This window comes from Lepus europaeus, chromosome 15 (genome assembly GCF_033115175.1).
Source record: "Lepus europaeus isolate LE1 chromosome 15, mLepTim1.pri, whole genome shotgun sequence".
Lineage (NCBI taxonomy): Eukaryota > Metazoa > Chordata > Mammalia > Lagomorpha > Leporidae > Lepus > Lepus europaeus.
In genome coordinates this window covers 37,342,067-37,364,109 of record NC_084841.1, presented here as the reverse complement: position 1 = coordinate 37,364,109, position 22,043 = coordinate 37,342,067, and the positions used below count along the sequence as shown (strand labels likewise).

Here is a 22,043-nt window from a genome sequence, read left to right as displayed (position 1 = left end):
AGAGGTAATTAAGTTATATGGCGTCATTAGAATTGACCCTAATCCAATATGGCTGACATCCTTGTGAAAAAGGTTAATTTAGACAGAAAGACAGTTACAGGGAGAAGACAAGATGAAGAGATACAGTGCCATCTACAGAACTGGAAATGTCTGAGGTATTTAAACCTGGGATAGAGGCACAAGAGAAGCTTCTTTTGTAGTCCTTGGTGAAACCACCTTGCTGGCATTTTGACTTTAGATATCTAGCTTCCAGAACCATGAAATAATTTTTTTCTATTCAAAGTTACTCTGTGGAAATTTATTTATAGCTTCCATTGGAAACTATCAAATTTCTCTGGTTCCCTGTTAAGTTTAGCTAATGAGACACACCAGAAGATGTGAGAGAGAGAGAGAGAGAGAGAGAGAATCTTCCATCTGCTAATTTACTCCCCAGATCCCAGATGGCTACAGTGGTTAGGGCTGAGCCAGGCTGAAGTCAGGAACCAGGAACTTCATTTGGGTTTACCACATGGTTAAAGGGCCCCAAGTACTTGGGCAATTTTCTGCCATTTTTTCCAGGCTATTATCAGAGAGCTGGATCAGAAGTGGAACAGCTTGTAAGGGAACTGGAGCCCATGTGGAATGCTGGTGCTGCAGGTGGCAGCTTTACCTGCTATGTTACAATGCCAGCTTCACGAATATATTTAGGATAGATAATGAAATCACAAAATGAGACCAGCTGTGTAAACCATTTTGTCTATAAGTTAAATACAAACAAATTATTAGGTGGTGCAAAAATACTTAGACCAGATGCTAATCTCCAGTGAATGCTAATCTCCAATGAATCGTCATGAAGAGACAACTATGTCATGTAATCAACAATAATTAAAAATTTCCTGCAGATAAAAATGAGTTTGGTCGGGCTGTTTTTTGCACCAAACTATCATGTGGCCAATGCTACAATGTCCAAGTAACATTCAGTAACTACTACTCCAATGGAAGCAGGTTAAGCAAAGCAATGGAGATCTAGTGCCCTGACAAATTGGATTAATATATGCATATATTCAGAGGAACTAGAATATATGAACTATAGAATATATATATATATATGCATAAATATTTTCTCCACCAAGTTTTTTTTTTAATTTTTATTTAATGAATATAAATTTCCAGTGTACAGCTTATGGATTACAATGGCTTCCCCCTCCCATAACCTCACTCCCAACCACAACCCTCCCCTCTCCCGCTCCCTCTCCCCTTCCATTTGCATCAAGATTCATTTTCAATTCTCTTTACATACAGAAGATCAATTTAGTATAAAGATTTCAACAGTTTGCACCCACATAGCAACACAAAGTGAAACATACTGTTTGAGTACTAGTTATAGCATTAAATCACAATGTACAGCACATTAAGGACAGAGATCCCACATGAGGAGCAAGTGCACAGTGACTCCTGTTGTTGACCCAACAAATTGACACTCTAGTTTATGGCGCCAGTAACCACCCTAGGCTGTCGTCATGAGTTGCCAAGGCTATGGAAGCCTTCCAAGTTTGCCGACTCTGATCATATTTAGACAAGGTCATAAAAGACAGAGTGAGGATAGTAACCAATGATCCTAAGAGTGGCATTTACCAGGTTTGAACAATTATACAGCATTAAGTGGGGAAGAGGACCATCAGTACACACAGGTTGGGAGTAGAGCCATTGGTGGTAGAGTAGAGGTTATGATTACAAAGGAATGAGGCCCAAGTACGCTAGACAGGGTCTAGAACAAAGGACAGAGTCATTATTAGAGGAGCTAAGAAAGGTGCTGTCTAAGCTACAATTAAGTTTTCTGATTTAGAGGCAAATAGAACCTGATAGAAGGGGCTAGATAATAATCTGGTGGGCTTTAGGCCTTGTAAGTTAAGAGGCCCAGACCTATCTATCTCTTCACATGGGGTATATCCTAAGGGAGGTTCCACCAAAATTTTAATAATTATTTTATGCCAATGAATTTGAGTCTTACAACCACTGATAATATAGATAACCATTTGTAAAAAAGGTGCATTTATAGGCCGGCGCCCGGGCTCAATAGGCTAATCCTCCGCCTGCGGTGCCGGCTCACCGGGTGCTAGTCCCGGTCAGGGCGCCAGATTCTGTCCCAGTTGCCCCTCTTCCAGGCCAGCTCTCTGCTATGACCTGGGAGTGCAGTGGAGGATGGCCCAAGTCCTTGGGTCCTGCACCCACATGGGAGACCCGGAGGAAGTACCTGGCTCCTGGCTTCGGATCAGTGCGGCGCGCCGGCCACAGCGTGCCGGCCACTGTGGCCATTGGAGGGTGAACCAATGGTTAAGGAAGACCTTTTTCTCTGTCTCTCTCTCACTGTCCACTCTGCCTGTCAAAAAAAAAAAAAGTGCATTTATAGGGCTGGCGCTGTGCTGTAGTAGGATAAGCATCAACCTGCAGGGCCAGCATCCCATATGGGCACTGATTCAAGTCCTGGCTGCTCTGCTTCCAGTCCAGCTCCCTGCTGGTGCCCTGGGAAAACAGAAGATGGCACAAGTGCTAAGGCCCCTGCACCCATGTGGAAGACCTGGAATAAGCTCCTGGCACCTGGCCTCAGATCTACACAGCTCCGGCCATCATGGCTATTTCAGGAGTGAACCAGCGAATGGAAGACCTCTCTCTGTCTTTTCTTCTCTCTGTCTGTAATTATGCCATTCAAGTGAATGAAGAAATCTAAAAAAAGAAAAAAGGCACTTTTATTTATTTGAAAAGTAGAATGACAGAGGGACACATGCTGGTTCACTCACAAATGGCTGTGACAGCCAGGGCATAGCCAGTCAGAAGCTAGGAGTCAGGAAGTCTGTCCAGGACTCTTACATGGGTGATAGGGACTCAGGTATTTGAGCCAATATCTGCTGCTTCCAAGGAGCATTAGCAGGGAGCTGGAACTGGCCCTCTGATGTGGGGTGTATGTGTTTTAAGAGGTGGCTTAACTCATTGTGCCACAAGCCTGCCCCTATAGATAATCATTTTTAACTGCTATGAGTAAGCACAAGAAACCATACCAAATATTTGGTATAGCCCAGAATTGTGCACCATAGGTTAAACTGCCATTTGTGATGCCAAGATCCCATGTTGGAGTGGCAGTTGGAGTACAGGCTGCTCCACTTGTGATTCAGCTTCCTGCTACTGTGCTTTAGAAGGCAGAAGAGACTGTCTCAAGTGCTTTGGCAGTTGTACCCATGCAGGGGACCTGAATGGAGTTCCAGCCTCCAGGTTTCAGCCTAGACCAGACTTGAATGCTGCTATCATTTGAGAAGTAAAGTGAACCAGTTGATGGAAGTTTCATTCATTCTCTCTCTCTGTCTCTCTCTCTCTCTCATATTTACCTCTTAAATAAATAAATCTTTCAAAAGATCTGGTAAAATCTACTTTTAAATACTTTTAAATATTCTATCTGCTGGTTCACTCCCTATATGGCAGCAACAGTTGGAGCTGCGTTGATCTGAAGCTGGAGCCAGGAGCTTCTTCCAGGTCTCTCACACAGGTGCAGAGGCCTAAGGGCTTGCGCCATCTTCCACTCTTTCCCAGGCCATAGCAGAGAGCTGGATCAGAAGTGGAGCAGCCAGGACTCGAACTGCGCCCATATGGGATGCCAGGACTGTAGGTGGTGGCTTTACCTGCTACGCCATAGCATAGTCCCCCTTTTAAATATTTGTAACCATCTGGATAACTTTATTTCACATTTAACAAGTAAGAGTTAAAAAGGCGAAAAAGAACCAAGAAATACATTTTGTAATGAATGTATATAGCAAGTGTGTACAAAGTCAGAAAATGTAATTTTCCCTTTGGTCCCTCTGAGATTTTCTAAAACTGGTTTCAGTGAGTAATGAGACTTTGAACCTCTTACCAGCTATTTATAGTCAGTATAGAATAAATAATTATTAGATAATATGTGTGATAAATTCTCTCAATCCACAGAAATTTTTTACCCTATGGGGCAAAAAACTATTGTGGCAAGTTAGCATAGCATTCACTGCTTGTTATTTTGAGTAAATAACATGTTCCATTTCAAAAGATTATAAATTGTAGCATGTGAAAAAACAGAACCATTAGAGCTTAGTTTTTGGACTATGTACTAACAAAATAACAGATCTCTGGCAAGGACTGTGTGTATGTGTGTGTGTGTGTGTGTGTGTGTGTGTGAGAGAGAGAGAGAGAGAGAGAGAGAGAGAGAAAGGAGGAAAAATGATTTTTCAGAGCTAATCATCTTCTTGTGGTCTCACCTAGGTCCTCTTGAAATTCTCAGTGTGGTGGTTTGTGATTTTTCATCATCTTGTGTTAGGAGAAAAACTGGAGAAAAACTCAGATTATCTTTCCCAGCAGTCAGGCTTTGGCTCTTGTTTCTGTAGGTATAAGCATTATTTTTTTTGTAATAGGATTAGTTATGATCTCTATAATTCACATGGCTATAATTTATGGTAGCAAATTTGATTTTAATGCTTATCTCTCTTTGGTAAGGAGAAACTGCCTTTTAAAAGTTACATTTATTTATCTGAGGGAAGGAGAGAAAGAGAGAGTTCCCATCATTTAGTTCACTCTGCAATAACTGGGGCTTGGCCAAGTCTAAAGCAAGGAGGATCCTGGAACTCAATCCAAATCTCCAACATGGATGGCATCACCCACTTAAGCCATTACTTACTGTCTCCCAGGGTGTCCGTGAACAGGGGGAGTGAGGCCATAATTGCAACCCAGGTGCTGCTGTATGGGACATGGACTTCTCAAGCAGAGTTTTAATCACTGCATCGGATACCCACACTTCATGGCTCTCTTCTTACTCTACCACTCAGCCACCGGGATATTTTTAGTACTCTTTGTGCAAATTTATGTGTCTATATCTTGCATTTTGTACGTCTATTAGTCTTATATGTGCGGATTGCAAGTATGGATGGATGGATTTATAAATGCATATTTCTTTCCTTCTTTTACCATTTATGTATGTGTAAATGCCTGTGATCTCCTTTGGGTCATCCAGCATCTTATACAAAAGCATTTTACTGGTTCTTCTTTGTTCAGAGAACTCAGTTTTATGGAAGCTAATCATGAATTATCACTGGTTCTCATGAGCCAGGGTTCCTCTCATGTTCTTCAACAACTTCTTGGCTCGAAGTCCTTAACTATATAGCCCATGTTTTCTGTTTTTCCTGCTGAATAAGGATCCCAAGGTTGAATTCTTCATCTTCTATACTCTTTCCTCACATGTTATTTTGACTCTCTTCACCTCCTGAAGGAATTGTTCACAGAATTGTCTCTTTCTGCACAATTGCTCATACCAGCAGAGTTCCAGATTCTGGTTTCTTGGGCTTTCTTCTCTTGCTGTGCTTATCATAGATTTTTTGCACTTTCGATACAACCTCTTCAAGTCCTACTTACCTTAGATCCTCCATTCATTCCTGTGCCATTAGAATGTTTTCCCAGCAGCCAGTGTGATCTGTGATCCTGACAGCTCCGTGATCTGGCTGCCATTCCACCATGCCCAGGCCTAGCAGCTGACTTCTTGGACAATGTGAAGAGACTGATGGGGGGCATGAGTTGGAAGAAAAGGCTTGATCAGTGTAAATCAATGGGATGCCTGCTTGATGGATATAAACCAATGGGGGATACCTTGTAACTGAGTGAAGATTCTACCCACAGTAATTAGAGTCTGCTGTGATGGAGACAAAAATGACTGTTTGGGGTGCCAAGTGTTCTGTATCATAGATGATAGTCTCAATAACTTTAGTTTTAAAAAATTAAAGGGATATTATCAGAAGTTCAGCTTATCCAAAGTGTCTGATTTAAAGAGCTGTACCTGCCTAGTAAATCCTCCAAAATAAATGTGTCTCAAATTCTCATTCTGGGAAGCTAAAAAAATATATAGCTTGCTGGATGAACTTTTTAGCTATAAGTCAATTAAAACCAAATGCCATCAAACTGCACTGATTGCTTGAGTTTGAGATGAGTTTTTCTGATGATCTTATTTCTGGCATTACTTTGAAAGGTGCATCAGTAGGGACTGCGTAAGGCTGTATATAGCTAAGGATTGTTCTTTTTTATTTCTCTCCTCCCACATAAATAAAAATCCAAAAATAGTCAGTGAGAAGCAGGTTTTTCATCATGAATACAATAATCACCTTTTAGCCCTCTATGCCACTCTCAGAAGATAATGGTTCTTGTTTTTATGCTTATGAAATATTTGCTAGATCTTCAAGCCATTACATTCTTGTTTTCAAAAAGAAGAAAAGATAACCCACAGTAACAGATGCAGACCACTTGAGTCAGCCTCCTTGCAACCTCAATGCTGTTTGAGGATGCCCAATGTAGAATCATGAACTAAAGGTTGACATGTACTTATATATCAAAAGACTCTTTTTTTTTTTTTTTTTTGGCTCATGGATACTGTTTCTGTGTTCTGGGTTTTGTGTTCACCAGTTTGTTACATTGAATAGGCTGGACAGCTTTCAAAGCAATTCCATGAACATTCACCAACCATGTATTTTGTTGAAGTCTTTGTTAAAAATAATTTCTTTGTATTTGGATTTTGAAAGATGGCTAGAAATTCAGTAGCCATGGCAGAATGACACCAGTGTCATTGCAAATGAGCAGATTAATATGATGGATAGATTTAGCTAAGGATAAAATATGGTAAAAAATGCTTGAACACTGAAGTAAAGATATAAGTAAAATCCTTGAAAAATAGGTTTGAAGCATATTGTACCGGGTCTTGGAACTCAGAAATTTGGTTTTAATTCTTATTTGATGCATAGGCCTTGAAGATTTTGAATTACATATTTAAATTAAGTGTTCTAGTAAAATTATTCTGGATATGCTAACAGTGTTGAATTGGAGTAGAGAATTATTAGAATTGAAAAGAGGCCATTTTCATGATTAGTTAGTAAATGATAAGGTGGTAGTAATGAAATGGAAGGAAAAATGTTGAGGGGTATTTGAAGTAAAACTTTAAAATTTAGGCTACTCTTCATTAATGATGTTGAATAATGGATTTTTAAAGAGCAGTAATAAGATACATGGATTATTATGACTTTTTTAATGCAGAAATCAAGGAGAAATTTTGAGAAGTTTTATTCCATGTGTTCTAATATTTTGACCATTGGACTTGGAGTGTTACTACTAGCGATGATTCTATAATACACAACTCTCGCCCTCTACATTTCAGAGAAGAGTTAGCAGGTTACAAACCAGTAAGGGACAAACCTGGGAAGCTGTTCAGTGTTGGATGTTTTCTTCCTGACCTATGCTATCCCTTTAGCCTTGGAAATTTGTCTCATTTTTTAAAATGTCATAATGGAGAAACTTGTTAAGCAGGAACTGGTACTATAAACAGAGCAATAACTCAAACCCATTCTGATAAATGATGCAGGTGTTCCAAGTGGTGTCGTAAATGCTGAAAGGAAAGTCCTCCCAAAGGGTCTTTGTTTTTAATCAAGCCATTCTACTATTTGTTTTCTTAATGCTGTGTTCGTGTCTCTGAAACGTAACTGGCATTATATTATATAGTAATGGCCTGATTTGTGACTTCTTATTTCACCAGGCTAGCAAATTATTGAAATATTGGGCTATACTTTATTAATATTTATAATCATGATGTAGCATGAGGTAGCTTTTGGTAATTTGGTGTTATTTTCCTATTAAATATTAATTTACTTTGTCTAAACCCTCACACTCACTTTGCATATCCATCAGTTTTGCTTGTTGTCTTATTGTCTATGTTTTAGTAAATCAAGCTTGCTCTTTCACAGCTTGGTAAATTGAGTAGTTTTTAAAGCTTATTTTCTAGTTTGTTGTAAGCTCTAAATTTATCTGTAGGATTTAGAATATGCTTTTTTTATTAAACTTTTATATAAACTTTTAATATAAATTTCCAAAGTACGGCTTATGGGTTACAATGGCTTCCCCCCTCCCATAACTTCCCTCCCACCCGCAACCCTCCCCTTTCCCGCTCCCTCTCCCCTTCCAATCACATCAAGATTCATATTCAGTTCTCTTTATATACAGAAGATCAGGTTAGTATATATTAGGTAAAGATTTCAACAGTTTGCCCCTATATAACTACACAAAGTGAAAAAAAATACTGTTGGAGTACTAGTTATAGCATTAAATGAGTGTACAGCACATTAAAGACAGAGATCCTACATAATATTGTTTTTAAAAATTAATTAATTTTCTATGCCATTTCCAATTTAACACCAGGGTTTTGTTTTGTTTTTTTCATTTCCAATTATCTTTATATGCAGAAGATCGATTCAGTATACAATCCCATCAAGGTGGCATGTACCAATGCCATCTCACTAGTCCAAGTGATCAATTTCAGTTCACAATTGATGGCTCTGATAGGTCTAAGAGTCAAAGGGATCACACAAACAAGACAAGTGTCTGCTAATACTAACTGATAGAATCAAAAAGAGAGAGAAGGATCCAACATGGGAAGTGGGATACACAGCAGACTCATAGAATGGCAGATGTCCTAAACAGTACTCTGGCTTCAGAATCAGCCGTTAAGGCATTCGGATCTGGCTGAAGAGCCCATGAGAGTATTGTAGGCATGGAAAGCCAAGATACCATGGAAAAGAAAAAAAAGAAGAAGACCTAAATGAAAGATCTCTGTGAGGATTTAGAATATGCTTTTATAGATTTTTTTCTGTGAATGTAACAATGGTTTTTCTGAAGTCAGTGCTACTCTTTTACCTGAGTATTTGTTTTCTAGGATAATATCTTTTAAAATATCTGTTTGCTTGTTTGTTTTTATTCTAAAAGCAGTGAGACAGAGATAGACAGGAGAGATTTTACGTCTGCTACTTCAGTCTCCAAATGCTCACAATGGAAAAGGCTGGATCAGGCTGAAGCTTAGTAGTGGTTAGGCCAGTCCAGATCTCACATGTGGGTGGCTGGAACCCAAATGCTTGGGCCATCATCACTGCTTCCAAGGGTACACATTAGCAGAAAGCTAGAATCAGAAGCAGAGCTGGGACATGAACCTAAGCAATTCACTTTGGGATGCAGGCATCCCAAGCACAATCTTAACCACTGTGCCAAATGTGTCTTAGAGAATAGTTTCTAAAGAGAACTAGTTTTCTTTAAAATATGCATAATGTGTGACTTTTAAAAAATATTGACTCTTAAAAAACAATATTGCATAGTTCTCCATTTTACTTAAATTATTGACTAGCTGAATGTCAATAAAGTGATGTTGCTTTATATGCAATAGTATGTTACTGCCCAGTTGGATATAGAGAGTAGACATAAGGATCCATCTTTCCAATATTAGAGCCTAAAGTTAGAGCTTAATCCATAAACCAGGAAATGAAAAACAAAATGGCTACATATGATACAAGTGTTATCCACACGCACTTTGGACTGCATTAACCTTATCATATTCCAGAAGACATAGTCATTCAGTCTTCAGAAGGAATTGAAGTATTCCTAGCAAATAGCATTTTGTAAAAAAAAAAAAAAATACTTTGACTAATGGAATATGTAAAGCAAATTAAATATGGTTGAAATACTCTTCGTACGTGGTTTGAAAACAGGGAATTGTAAATAGAGAGTGAAAAGAGGGAATCAATTTAGGAAAGCCAGCCAGTTACTACACAGACACATTGGATGTTAGAACATTATATGAAGATGAATTTCTTATTCTTACCTTGACAGGTTATGAATTAAACACTGTTTCTTTTTGCAGAAGTCACTAACGTTAGCATTATAACTTATTAAGTAAACTTTTAATTTTTAATACTTGTAGTTCCATAATCTCATTTACATAAAAAGTACAAAAGTAGTGCAGGAAGTTTCTATATATCACATACCCAGTTTCCCCTACTTATTAACATCTTACGTAGTGTGATACATTTGTCAAACCAATAAGTCGATTTTTTTTTTTTTTTTGACAGGCAGAGTGGACAGTGAGAGAGAGACAGAGAGAAAGGTCTTCCATTGCCGTTGGTTCACCCTCCAATGGCCGCCGCGGCTGGCGCGCTGCGGCCGGCGCACCGCACTGATCCGATGGCAGGAGCCAGGTGCTTCTCCTGGTCTCCCATGGGGTGCAGGGCCCAAGCACCTGGGCCATCCTCCACTGCACTCCCTGGCCACAGCAGAGAGCTGGCCTGGAAGAGGGGCAGCCGGGACAGAATCCGGTGCCCCGACCGGGACTAGAACCCGGTGTGCCGGCGCTGCAAGGCAAAGGATTAGCCTAGTGAGCCATGGCGCCGGCAATAAATCGATTTTTTTAAAGGTTTATTTATTTAATTGAAAGGCAGAGTTACAGAGAGGCACAGGAGTTAAAGACAGAGAAGTCTTCCATCTGCTTTTTCACCCCCCAAGTGGCTGCAATGGCCAGAGCTGGGCCAATCTGAAGCCAGGAGCCAGGAGCTTCTTTCTGCTCTCTTACAGTGGGTGCAGGGACCCAAGCATTTGGGCCATCTTCTGCTTTCCTAGGCCACAGTGGAGAGCTGGATTGGAAGTGGAGCAGCCAGGACTCAAACTGGCACCTATACGGGATGCTGGCACTACAGGCAGCTGCTTTACCTGCTACACCACAGCACCAGCCCCAATAAATAAATATTGATACATTATTGTTAACTGAAGCCCATAGTCTCATTCGTATTTACTGCGTTTTACATTAATGGCCTGCTGTAGAATCCCATCCAAAACCACACTATCCCAAGTCCTCAAGTCTCTTTATGCTCTTCTAGAGTGATATTTTCTCAGATTTTCCTTGTTTTTTATGACCTTGACAGTTTTGAAAACAGTGTTATTTAAGTTGTACTTCAAATTAGGGTTTATCTGGTATTCTTCTCATAATCGGACAGGTAACTATTGGGGAGGAAGACCATTGAAGTTAAAAACCATTCTCTGATTTTACATTCATCACAAGGATTGTGTTACAGATACAATTTTCTCTGATTATGTTAGCCTGAGACAAATGACTGATGTGGTAGTTTTTAATTATAAATTGAAATCAGTTTCTCTGTTAAAGAATCCCTCATTTCCTCTTACCATACTCTATCTTTCCAAAGAAATCTGTATATATCAGCCACACTTAATGGAGGGGGAGTTAGTATGGATCTTCTTTAGGGGAATGGATCGGCATCAATTATTTTTTGAGTTTTGCATAGCTATTTTTGTATTCCATATTTATTCAATTATTCAGTAATTCATATTATAATAGACTTATACATGTTTATTTTAAACTGTAGATCATAATTTAATATTGCATTATTTACTGCTTAAATTATTTTAATTTTGGAGCTCAGGGGACATGATATTGGAAGCCAATATCTAGGCATTGCGTGTACTCATGGCTACTAACTTTTATAAAGTTACTAACTTTTATAAAGTGAACTCCAGAATTTTCCTTCAACCTAAGTAACTGCTTAAATCATATCACTTCTACAAGTAAATCCAAGCTTCACTGAATTGGAGGTTAGAAACTGCTAATTGTCCCTCATTATTTATTTTCTACTTTTTCTTATTAATAGGACCTCTGTCTTAGTCCATTTGCTGCTTTTATAACAAAATGCCACAGACTGGATAAATTAAAAACAATGGAAATTTACTTGGCTCCAGGTTCTGGAGGCTGAGAATTCTAAGACTGAGAGGCTACATCTTATGAGGGCTTTCTTGCTGCATAATCTAGCAGAATGTATCACATGGCAAGAGAATATATGAAAAACAGAGAGAGAGAGAGAGAGCAGAACACCTCCTAAAGGCTTACCTCCCAATCCTGCTACAAAAGTGACACATTTCAACATGGATTTTTAAGGATATTCAAACCATAGCGCTCCATAAATATTAACCGGATATGGAAACCAACAATAACTCATACATTTGTAAGTTAACTTATAGTTAGATGTGACCATGTAACAGTTATTGAAGATTGAGTCAGAGATATCTTTAAGTCCTTAAATGGACATCTATTCTTCTATATCTTCCTCTTTTTGCTTGACTAGAATGTGCATATGATGGTAGGAGATGGACTGACTATCATAAGTATGACAGTGTGATAAAAAGAATTAATTATCTGTTCTTCATTTGATCACCATAACAGGCCTGGTGTTATGGTTTGAATGTGTCCGCATAAAAAGGGTGTATTGGAAATGTAATCCCCTAGGAAGCAGTGTTAGGAGATGACAGAACCATAATGACATCTCCCTCATGAATGGAATAATGTTATGGAAGTGGGTTCAATGTAAAATGAAAGGTTTGGCCCCCTCTTGCATCTCTGTCTTGCTTTCCCCCTCCACCCTGCCTTCTCTTGCCATCTTTTGTCCTTCTGCCTTCTGTCATGAATTGAGGCAGCAAGAACATCCTGGACAGATGAACAATTCCTGATCTTGGAATTCTAAGCTTCCTTAACTATAAACCAATACCGTTCTATTAATTATCAATTACTTAGCCTCAGATATTCTGTTAGAGTAGCACAAAATAAGACATATGGGATGCCAAAACTTAAGTGAGAGAGATGTAAAAGATTTTTTCCTCTTTTAATTATTTGTTATATAAAATTTACTGTCACACTTCAGCCTAATCCTGACTATATTTGTTATACCCACTTAAGATGATTATGTGTTCCAGCCTCTTATATATTATCAAGTAAAGATTTCTTAAGAACCTCCTGTGAGTCATGCTCTATAGTAGTGTTGTCTTATGGCTGTGTCCAGGAAGTTGTCTCCCACACAAGAAACAATTTTTGGATGAGACAGATAAAGGTTAGCAGAGGAGGAAGATTTATTGTTAGCAAAGCAAAAGAATGCACTCAAGAGGCAGATCCAGGGGCCATCTTTGTGCCACAGCAGGTTAAGTTGCCACCTGTGATGCCAGTATCCCATGTGAGCACTAGTCCTCATGGAGAAACAGAGATCCAGTGTTGATTCAGCTCGTACTGATTTGCCTGGGAAAGCAGTGATAGATGACTCCAGTGCTTGGGCCCCTGAAACTCACAAGGGGAGATCTAGATGGAGTTCCTGGTTCCTGGCCTTGTCCTGACCCAGCCCTGGCTGTTGTGGCTATTTGGACAGTGAACCAGTAGATGGTAGTTCTCTCTTTCTCTTCTTTCCCTTCTCTATAACAGTGCCTTTCAAATGAATAAATAAGCCTTAAAAATAAGGGGTGAATTACACCCAATGAGGTTCATGGTTTACCCCTTTATGTGATCTGGAGGAACTTAGTATATATAAGGAGTGGTATTTGAGGTGGGTTTTGAGTACTACCTATTTTGTATTCCTTTTTTGGAAGTCTCAAAAGTGTCATGGTGTCATGTGTATTACGGAAATAGAAGTGTTGGCCATTGTGATTTGACACTTGATCTTAGCCAAAAGATCGAGAAGTGATAGTCACAGTACTTTTATTATAATAAATATAATCGTGGGGATGTGGTTAGCAGGTACATTGAGTATTCAGCCAATGATGGTTCTGGGCAGTGGTTTCAGAGATATAGGGGTTTTCCAAAGCACAAAATGGAGGGTATTGGATGGAATAAGTAGCTTGATGGAGAGGGGCTGGTGTAATTGAATTTGTTCATTCAGTACAGTACAGCTCAGTGTAACTTATATAGTCTAAATGTGTTTCACTCCCTGGCACAACCAAATCTCTTCTGTTCCTTTCATCTCTGAAATATTTATTATATGATGATCTTACTGATCTTATTTGTTGGAGGAGCTCTCATAGTTACAATTCAGGAGAAAATGAGCCAAATACTAGCATTGAAGCAGTCATCTGTAAGGCTCAAAGAAGAAAGTATATTTTTAAATCATATTTATAGATACTGAAAGTAAGGAAAATGTCATTTTTACCCAAATACCTCCGGCAGGGTGGGAGTTAGGAAACAACTGAGAAATTCTCAAAAATACCTGAATAGCAGTATTTTTTAAAAAGTAGACTGAATATTAAGGCAAATAAAATTATAGCAAATGAGAATGCTGATAAAAATATTTTTTTCACCAGCTTTACCTTGTTGATTTTCACAAAGCTTCAATCTGGAAGCTAAACCACTGGACTCATGAAAAGATTTTTCGTTTTTCTAATTGTTCCTCAATTTAAATACTGCAGTGTAATCTACTCACATTCTATGAATCTCTCAAATTTACTCATCACCCCTTAAAACCAACCATTTTTATGACTAACGTTTACATGGATATTAAATTCCAGATTTTCTATGTAAGAAAGTCTTATATTGAATGAGAATGTTTGAAAATGTCATTTTATTTTCATTGAGGCTGCTCTGTGTTTTTGAAGCTTTCAGGGTCATTATTTCTAGTAGATCACAACCCTTGTCTTTCTCTAATTTTCCCCAGAAACTATCTGAGTACAAAATCAGAAATCATTCTGAATATTTGAGGAAAATTTGGCGAGCTATTTTCTGTCATTTAAGATATCTACAGATAGATGAAAATTATGAACGTAGAGAATAGTCTTGATCGAAAGACAGGAGATGTAATCTGATTCCCTATAGCTTTCAGAAGTAGGACACAGCAGTTTTTGTCTGGGATTTTCCTGTAGTCCTACTTGAAGGCTGGAGATAGACAAGACGAACTTCCAAGGGACAAGTCCAGCTCAGTAATCATCACGCAAACCTTAAGAGTCACCAATACTTCTACTTCTGAGAGCTTTCACAGTAGGACTCTTTCAGGCTAAGATTAGAATTCATTGATTTTCATTGACCTTTGGGATTTTAAAGCTTTGGTTCATGATATATACTTCTGGTGGTGTTCAGAATGTGTGTTTGTGCTTCTGACAATGTTTAGTATCCATAGAATTAAGGTAAATTTTTGGTGAAATTCTAGTAGGACATTTTCCTGTAAAAGTGAAAGTTTATGTCATTTGAAAAGAGGAATTAAATATTAGTAATGGTTATTTTAGCATGGAATTATAATAAAGTAGCCAGAAAATAATTACCTTTAATTTTTATTCAAATATTGGTGTAGCTATTTGAGGAATCAGTGTGTGATTTTTAGTGAAGAGTCTAAACATTGATTTAACAATTTCTCTTACAGTTTGTCTTTTATAATTGTCCATAAATAAAGGACTAAATCTGCTCCTTATCACTTTCATCCCTTGATAATCATGTAATCCATGTGTCACCTTCTGACCACGGAGGGTGCTCTGTAATTCTCAGTTTTCCTGGTTGAATGCTTCTCACTAACACACATTTATTTCCCTTTCGAGAAGGAGTTTCTATAACATGGATATCTTTTTAAAGCTGTTTTCCCCCCATTGCATTTTCAGTAGAACCTTGGAACCATTTCAGAATCTCAACAAGGAGCACGGAAATGGAGTGTGCTTTCCTTCCTTCGTTTCCCATTCTGTCCTAGCCCTCTTAGTTGCTGCTATGGCAACAGACTGGCAACAGTTGTAGAGGAAACCATGCTCAGACTAGGGCCAGATGGAGGGTGCTGGTGCCAGTGGCAGCATCACAGGGAAGCTGTGTGTAGCAGTGATGAATTGGAACTTGGACGTGTTCCTCTCCAATAAATAGGGAAGATGGAAAGTGAAGGAAAAGGGCAGAAAGCATAGAGCACCACATAAGCTAGCAGTTGTTCACTTCAATATGGTTTGTGTTAATATGAAATCTAGATGTCCAACTTCATTTCTTTACAATTATATAAGACATGCTGATGTCTATAATCTATTAAAAGAAAGCTTTATGGCATAACTCTTGTTCTAATTGACTCCTATGAAACGTACCATCTACAAAATACTCTTTTATCCTGTTCCATTGTCTCCGGGCTATTGATCTCTTTGAATTCTGATTTTAACAGTGTCTCTATTGTTGATGGTGATCATGGGAATGTTTCTTTTCATGAAGAAATATCACCATTAGCTTGTTCTTTTGAAACTGCTAAATGCAGAACAATTTCTGTTATAAATATTTTACAGGTGCTGATTTAGAGCTAATAAGGATTTTCTATCCTTGATGAGCTTCTATGCTAGTAATCAAGATTAATATTAAATGAATGGAAAGAATAATAATTGATGTAGTAATAAAACACAAATCTCTGTGGAGAGTTGGGCTTTTAGTCAAACAACTTGTCCTGAAGGAAAGGCTTTAAAGTCTTTCAACTTTTAAATAAAGGTGCAAATAAAATAATAGCATAAAATAAGGCATTTAAAATCTATATTTGTATGGTGATTTCCTTTTTTATTGATGAAACATATCTTGTGTTTGTGTTGGTTGCTTTTATTCTCTGTTTTATTTTAAAAAATTAACTTAAAATACAGAGATACAAACAGAATAATATGCTCAAATATTTTTTAATATTTTGGTGGTGTTACATTCTTGTTAAAGAAATTTTAAAGATTAAATTTAAGATAGATTTTTTTTTCTTTGGCTGATATGGATATCTGATAACTGGTATCTATAACTAAGTTGACAGATAGGAAAATAGAGTTGCTTATAGATTCCTGGAAACAAAACATATAAGTTGTTTTAAGAACACATACACTTAAAACATGACAATAAAATTATTTCCAAAATGTTTTTTAGATCTTAACACGAAAAGTGATAATTCTGTTACCTATGTGTTTCAGATAAATAGGTATAATCTGTAACTAAAATTTTTAATTTTTATTCTGAATTACAGTTACCATTTATGTGACCTAATTAAGAAATGATAATCTTATTTCATTCCACTGCATAAACTATATCATCTGTTACTAAGGAGAAGACAATTGAGATTATACCTTGAATTATTTATATTTTAATTTACCAAGATATAGTGATACCAATGATACTTTTATTAGGCAAGAATAACATATTTAAGCAAGCTTGATTTGCTAATATTACTTCTTTTTTTAAGATTTATGTATTTACTTGAAAGAGTTACAGAAAGAGAGAAATATAGATAGAGAGATAGATCTTCTACTCGCTCTTTCACTCCCCAAATGGCTGTAACAACCAAGGCTGAGCCAGACCATAGCCAGGAGCCAGGAGCCTCATCTGGGTCTCCCACTTGGTTGCAGGGGTCCAAGGACTTGGGCCATTTTCCCCAGGACATCAACAGAGAGCTGAATCAGAAGTAGAGCAGCAGGGACTTGAATTGGTGCCCATATGCATTGCTGGCTCTGCTGGCCATGGCTTTAACCTTCTGTGCCACAGTGCTGGCTCCATTATTACTTATTTCTAATAGCTGCTCAATAAATAGGTCTAATGGATTGATAAAATTAAAATATTATTATGATTTTTCTTTAACCTTAAAGAATGTATATATTTATACACATGTCTGCATATGAAATACATAATAACATAATAAACTTCTACACATATACTTTTCTAATTGGTATTTTCTAATTTTTAGCTAACTATCTATGCATTGATTGTTCAAAACTTTTATTTTGGAAGTTTTGAAATGTGTCAAGAAACAGAAAGAATGATATAATTAACTTTTACTCTGATATAGTTTCAATAGTTTTTAACACTTGGAAATTCTTAACTTCCCTCCCCATCTGATTATGAACTTAATCCCAAATAAAATACTAATTAATTCTTAAATATTTGGATATATAATAATTAAAATTTAAAATTTAAAATTATTGCCATGCATGAACTAATTAAGAATGTTCTTATTTTCATCAAATATTAAGTGCTCAAATTTTGCATGTCCTCCTCCTTTCTTAAGAAATTAAAGTTTTTTTTTCCTAATGAGAATTAAATAACATGTCTCTTACATACATTTTGTTTAAACATAGATCTTAAACCAATCTCTGTCTCACTATCTCCATTCTGTCCCTTTTTCTCTCTCTGTTTTGCTTGCTATTTGTTCAACAAATCAACTCATTTGCTTTCAGAGTTTCTCAAAGTCTAGAGTTTGCCAATTTCAAAATGTTCTATTTTCCCTATATTTCTTGTAAATTGGTAGTGGGAGTCAGGTTTGAGTTTTTGGCAGGACTGAAATATAGATGATGGTGTTATGCTTCCATCAGAAGGAATATACAGTTTCTCTCTTTTTGATGTTGTCAGTCACTGCCTAAATCCTTTTTTTTTTTTCACTAATAGTTGCAAAACAGTGTCGTTCTAATCCACATACACCTTCCTTATTTATTCACTAAATAACTAATATTTCATTAAGTATTTGGTTAGCTTACAAAAAATTCTCATATATGAAAGAAAAACTAAATGCTTAAATGTTTAAGTCTTTCCATTACCTTACTCATTTATTGATTTTTAACAACTGGGTTGTATCCAAAAACATGTATATAACAATGTTTATGCTGTTTTCAATACTTCAGTATCTGTCTGAATACTCTATAAGTATTCTATTATATTTTTTGTTTATTAAACTTTCAATACATGGTAGGAATCTACAACCCAATCCATGGAAAATGCATGTTATGTAAACAACTCTGCATGGATTTCAAAAAATTTTTACACAAAGGTGAACTTTTCATTTAATTACATTTTATGAATTCTTTGAAGTATCCTTGTGAAACTATAGTTATAGTAAATTTTTCCTATGAATTTGCGGTTTGTTTTCGTTGTTGATTAAAAATTTATTTATAGGTAGAGGAAGGAGGTAGACATCGGGTTGCAGACGCCAAGGTGGTTAGTGGCTAGCTGGTCTTGTTTATCGGCTTTGTTTGATCTGAGCCTCCTCTACCTGGAAAGGTAGGGAGGCTTCTATGTTGAGAGCCAGTGGCTGCTATAGTTCTGAGCTTGAGTCGCTGTGACTTCTGTCACATTTTTGTACTTGAAGACACAGATATTTGTTTCAGCTCCTAGGCTGAACTCAGCACATGGGCCTATGAAAATTTCTGTATTGAGACAAAAAGACAGGATAGGTCAGAAAGCAATACCTATTACCTTGGCTTTGTCAGCAAGGAAGAGGACAGGTGGTGGGAATCTTGCAATCTGAGAAGCAGACTGAAAGGTGACAAAGAAGCTGAAGAGGACTGGTGGAGAGAGATGTAACATTTCAGCCCCTCAATCTAGAACTCAATCTAGAAACATTAGTAGAAATCAACAACAGCTTAAACAGAAGACCAGGGATCAGAATTCTCAGTTGAAAACTGTTCATAAGAAAAAAGAAAGATGACATGGTTACAACTTGTCAGCAGCTGTGTGGCAGGCTATGCAAAATGGGAGGAAGAACAAAAATTTTTCAAATAATCAAAACTGAAACTCTTAACGTGTCAAATCCTAGCTTACACTGTAAGCCACAAGCTAATCAGAACAATACTTGAGCCAGAATCAGTGAGCCATCTTCATAAGTGTTCTTCCCAAACCACCAACTCACTGGGTCCTTTTTTTCCTTTATCCTTCAGATAAAGAAATAATGACATTTCAACTTAAAACCTTGCTTAAATTACAGGTATAAAATAAGAGAAAGTGCTAATGTTTAAATTGGTCCGAAACAAATTTGATTAGGGAATTTAATCTATTTGTCAGACATCATCTCATTTATTTTGTTGTGTGCACTGTCATGTAATGGTAGTATCAGTGCAACTTAAACAAAATAATTGTGCTTGCCAGCAAGTGTTCTCGACTGAGTAACTTTGAAGTGAAACCATTTAAGTTTGGATTCCCATTCCATTTTTAGATTTTGGAAAGGCCAAGAAAATAAGTTTTCTACTGTCTCTTGGGGGAAAGTAGTGAAGATTAGCATTCATACATCAGTAGATTGATTTGTTTAAAGTCAATGAATCAGATTAATCATCACCTAAGACATACAAAGATGAGAAGTGGTTGAACCTTTGGAAGCCTATGTTCCAGAAACATTCAAACCCTTAATATGTCGACAACTTAATGCACTACCAAAAGAAATGAGAATTTTTCTTAATAAGTTACACTTTAGTAAAGTACAGTGGTGAATGTGGAAAGGGTGCCCAAGGGTTAGAATGAGGCACCATATACCCTAACGGCTCTCTTAACTACTGTTAGATAGGCATCTGCCAACAAATGCACCAAAACCATTTTTATAGAAAGAATATTTGGTGGTCACTCAATAGCTTTCAAATATGTTTTTGTAGTACAGCCCTGCACAAGCTATTGTGACAGTAATCTGGCCTCTTGCTTAAAGTGGGAAATTGTGTACAGTGAATATTTTAAGTATCTAGGGAAGAAAGAGCTACGTAAATACATGTAATCTTGCAGCATATGTAAAGTTTTCTTGGCCTTTATCCTATGGAAGAGTGTTTGGTATGAATATGTTGAATGGAATACCATGAAGTTTTTTTATCTGGCCTAATTTTAAAAGTCTGAATACTTTGTTTTTAAAGTCTGATTCTGTGCTAATGTGCCAGTGTATGTAATGATTGATTTGGATATAAACTAAATTTCAAATGAAATCGTAGTGTGTAATGAACTTTATAAGTTTAAAAGCCTTAAGCTATTAAAACTCTTCTTTTTTTTAAGAGATGTGATGTGAAATGCAGTGGATATTTTTTTTTTTTTCCTAATCAAGCCCAAAGATGAACTACTAAGGGATTCCTCTGATCTTAAAGACTCACTTTGGTTTTTCCAGTTCTTATGATCTCTGATACAAATACATTTAAATGTATGTTACTAGTGGAGTTTTGTGTATGTGAGTCATGACTAAATAATCCATGGGAGCACTTATATAAAAAAGGCATTACTTGTATATAATATCTTGATAACATGTTTTATCAACTTGAAAGTAAGCCAGTTACACTGTATTTCAATTTAAAAATACCAGCTGTTAATGCCTTCTTTTATATTTCCATGTTTGTTTCATGGTCATAAGCGGAGTGATCAAGTTTTATTTCTCTAGATGTATCAGATGAATTAAAGCCCAAGTCAAATATTTGTATAGTCTAAAGGCAATTTATATAGTACTTCATATGTATAATATGATTTTGAAGCATGGAATTAAAAAAATAAATCATCCTCTTGCCCCAGAAAAGAGATTTATTTATTTATTTGAAAAGCAGAGTTACAGAGATAGAGGGAGACACAGATAGGCTCAATGACTGGGACTGGACCAGGCCAGAGCCAGGAGCCAGAAACTCCATTCATGTCTCTCATGTGAACTTGGCTCATCTTCTGCTGCTTTCCCAGAAACATTAGCAGGGAGTGGGATCAGGAGTGGAGAAGCCAGGACTATGCCCATCCAAGACGCTGATGTCCCAGGCAATGGCTTAATTTGCTGTTAAATGTCCTATTGTTTATAATGCTTCTCCAAATGTATTCCTTTATATCATGTTTTATTGTTTAAATTATAATTCATTCATAAGTTAATTAAAGGTTTAAAGTTTATATTACATAAAATGCTTATATATGCATTAAATTATAATGTATTAACATTTAATAGTCCTTTAAATATCATTTTCTCATTAATTTATTGTCACATTATTTTCTGTAACAAGTGTTTTGCAAGTGTTTTCTGTAACAGACAGAATTTAAAAAATTATACCCACTTGGCTTAACATTCAGAATAATTAAAAAATTAAACAGGAAGATAATTTTAAAAATTCACATGATTTAATCTTTCAAAAAGTCAAATTCTGCATTCAATTATAAATTTTTCAGAACACTTAAAGTAATAGCTTTTTAAATATATTTGACATTTTCTTCATGTTTTCATTTAATAAACATATATTAAGTGTTTACCATGTGCCATGGTAAACTATAGTAGACCGGTATCTACTTGGGGTTGAAGGAAATAAGTTAACAGTACTGGAGAAGAATCTTATATAAAGCTAAATGTGATAAATATTATGGAGAAAAAAATTGAGTTATATTTTTATATGTGAGAGAGATGAGAGAAAGAGACTGATTTTTGCTGAGCCCCTTTGAATTGTTCATCCTTACTCATGTGGCAATAATATTTTAAGGAGCAAATTTGTTACATTTTTATTTCGTTAGTCAACAGTTTAATTGCAGAGTTTTTAGACGTTTAATAAATTATGTGCAATGCATGGGAATTTTAAAATTTTTATTTGACAGGCTTTGTAGCAAATGCCAATGGAATGCATATCCTTTAGGGACTTAGCATCTGTCTCTTGTGTTAATCATGGTAATCCCAGTGGCTAGAAAAATGTGTGACATTGTGCTTAATAAAAATTGG

The 22,043-nt window shown here is 36.7% G+C and overlaps 1 protein-coding gene across 1 annotated transcript in view; it reads left to right on the top strand.

Annotated features, from left to right (window-relative positions):
- The window catches only part of HCN1 (hyperpolarization activated cyclic nucleotide gated potassium channel 1), a 406,216-nt gene that overhangs the window by 173,813 nt on the left and 210,360 nt on the right, over nucleotides 1-22,043 (top strand). The window lies entirely within an intron of this gene.